This window comes from Saccopteryx leptura, chromosome 3 (assembly GCF_036850995.1).
Source record: "Saccopteryx leptura isolate mSacLep1 chromosome 3, mSacLep1_pri_phased_curated, whole genome shotgun sequence".
Lineage (NCBI taxonomy): Eukaryota > Metazoa > Chordata > Mammalia > Chiroptera > Emballonuridae > Saccopteryx > Saccopteryx leptura.
Genome location: NC_089505.1, coordinates 41,187,412 through 41,190,223, shown reverse-complemented (window position 1 = coordinate 41,190,223; position 2,812 = coordinate 41,187,412). Strand labels below are relative to the sequence as shown.

The 2,812-nt window shown below is 39.9% G+C and overlaps 1 non-coding gene across 1 annotated transcript; it reads left to right on the top strand.

The window, feature by feature from the left end:
- The first annotated feature begins 2,373 nt into the window (after nt 1-2,373).
- Nucleotides 2,374-2,500, top strand: LOC136402058 (small nucleolar RNA SNORA63). Its single transcript, XR_010750955.1, has one exon. It is a non-coding gene; the product is annotated as a small nucleolar RNA SNORA63 (small nucleolar RNA).
- Nucleotides 2,501-2,812: the final 312 nt, after the last annotated feature.

Here is a 2,812-nt window from a genome sequence, read left to right as displayed (position 1 = left end):
GGCTTATAAAGTGTATTCACTCTGTTATAAGCCCTTCTCTGACTTTTCCAATGCTGTTTCCGTAGTCTGTCCTGGAAATTCTGGCATTTCAACCTCACTTAATATATGTTAGAGGTCAGTAAATAATAGACCAAATGCAGCCTGTTACCTATGTTTATAAATCAAGTTTTATTGGAACACACACACAGGCACTCTCACTCATTTATGTATTATTTTATGGCTGCTTTCCCACTATAATGACAGAGTTGAATAGTTGCAACAAAGACCATCTGGATCGCAAAGCCTAAAATATTTACTATATCTCCCTAGCAGCAAAAGTTTTCTCTTTCTGGGTGTAGGCCATTGTTTTTTCCATGCTTCTAGAAGCCATCTTAGTAGAAAGATATTTGGCATAGTGTTAAATTCTGGATCCTTGGAGAGGAGTCTCAAATTGGTAAACTTTCCCATACTCTATTTTATTTTTCAGCCACCTTGATCAGGACTATCTAGTAGCACAGGAAGTCTTACAACTCTTGCTAGCTCACACTGGCTAGGTCCTTGAACAATTTGAGGATGTATTCCCTCCCATTATTATTAGTTCCTCCATATCCTTGGCTATGTTATGTTGCAGCTTAATTCCAGTTGTTGGTGTAGTGGTCAGAATGGGAGGAAAGGGAATATCCTGAGGCAAACACCTGTTGCCTTGCAGGGGAGAAGGGGCTCTGTTTCATTTTCAAGCAAGGAAAGAGTTCTAACCTCTAATAGAGCACTTATGCAAGTCCAGAGGGTTCAGGGAAATCGTGTCTTCCCTGATTTATGAGGACATGAACTCAGATCTTCCCATCACATTTATTGGTATTCTATTATATTCCAACTAGTACTTCAAAGTTGATATAGCAACTCTGCTTTACTTAAAAGTTAAACGTGATGAGAGTTTAGCACCTCCAACAACTAAATTCTGGTCTTGGTCCTAAGTTTATCTTTTCTCTCACTGAAGTTGATAATAGCCTCTTTATATGCTCCCAAATCATATCTTAATTTTAAATCTGAATTCAATAAAGCAGAATCCATGCCAACCACAAAACAACATTCTTATACAACAAATATATAAATATTTAAGAACATGGCCCCATAAAGTTTTAGATTGTTGAAAATGTTTAACATATTAACTAAAATAATCAGATGTTTTGAAAAGCCTATGTGCATAAAATCTGATATTTGATGTAATTGTTTCCAAATTAGAATATTAGATTTCATAATCAAAAATAAAGAAAGAGCAGAGCACAGAGAACAAGCTCTTTCAGAGCAGATAAAGATGAAATAGCCAATTCCTTGGAGGTTTGGGTACAGGTCTGCAGCCAGCTTTTGTCTCTAGAAACACGCAAAAATGTAATAGCTTTACTCAGAGTATTCAGAAGACTAATTGATGATTGAGATGTAAAAAAGTGAAGACTCAAGAGTTGTATATAGGAGAATGAAGTCAGATTGATCATCTGCCAAAAGTTCATAAAATGTACAACAATGGGAGTGAGGAAAGCCTTGAAATTCACCAGTAGCAATCATACAAAGAAAGAACTCCAACTTCCTTTCATGCCCTCTGAAAAGCAATGTCCAAATGAAAGAAATCGGATTATGGCTAGCAGATTAGGACTCCTATCCAGGGCCCCAGAAGCCATACTGGGTGAAAAGAAAAATCAAAATCTGACGAATCTAACCCATACCACATAATATTTAGAGACATTAGAAACTAGAAAATGTAGGCCCTGGCCGGTTGGCTCAGCGGTAGAGCATCGGCCTAGCGTGCGGAGGACCCGGGTTTGATTCCCGGCCAGGACACACAGGAGAAGCGCCCATTTGCTTCTCCACCCCTCCGCCGCGCCTTCCTCTCTGTTTCTCTCTTCCCCTCCCGCAGCCAAGGCTCCATTGGAGCAAGGATGGCCCGGGCGCTGGAGATGGCTCTGTGGCCTCTGCCTCAGGCGCTAGAGTGGCTCTGGTCGCAACATGGCGATGCCCAGGGTGGGCAGAACATCGCCCCCTGGTGGGCAGAGCATCGCCCTATGGTGGGCGGGCCGGGTGGATCCCGGTCGGGTGCATGCGGGAGTCTGTCTGACTGTCTCTCCCTGTTTCCAGCTTCAGAAAAATGCAAAAAAAAACCCCAAAAAAACAAAAACAAACAAAAAAACTAGAAAATGTAGTAATAAAACCCTCAGCAATAGATGCCCAAATTATTAAAGACTAGGTTTTGGGTTCTCAGCAAATGCAGAAAACACTTTACGACTCTCCATTTTACAGGACTTCACTCTGAATTGAGAAAATGATCTGAAACCCCCAATTATAATGCAATAGGACTAAGAGTACAACTCCAACTAGATAAAGATAAAAAAAATCTAAATAATGCAGGAATTGTTATAATAAAACTGAAGTGTTTTATTGTTGTTCCCCCTGCTTAAAGTAATTGATGCATAACTATCTCTGTCTAGCTCAATTTCATAGCAAAACAGAGACGCTTGGTCTCAAACATTTAAAAAAAAAAATCTAAACAGAAAACAGAGGTCAGGTCATCCAATGTAGGTAGGCTGCATTCAGCCTTAAGATCACCTCTTTCTTGCCCCATCCCAACTTGCAAGCTCTGAAAAAGTGGCTAGATTGCTCATGACATAGCTCTAAGACTCAATTCACAGTAGATGAATAGTTTTTAGATATAGCAAAGGCAAATTACAACCTCCCACAATCTGAATCAGTTCCAATAGCAGGTCTGTTCACAGCCACCCCTATTTGTTATAAGCTAAGTGAAAACTAACACACACACACTGTATACCAAAAAATAAATTTT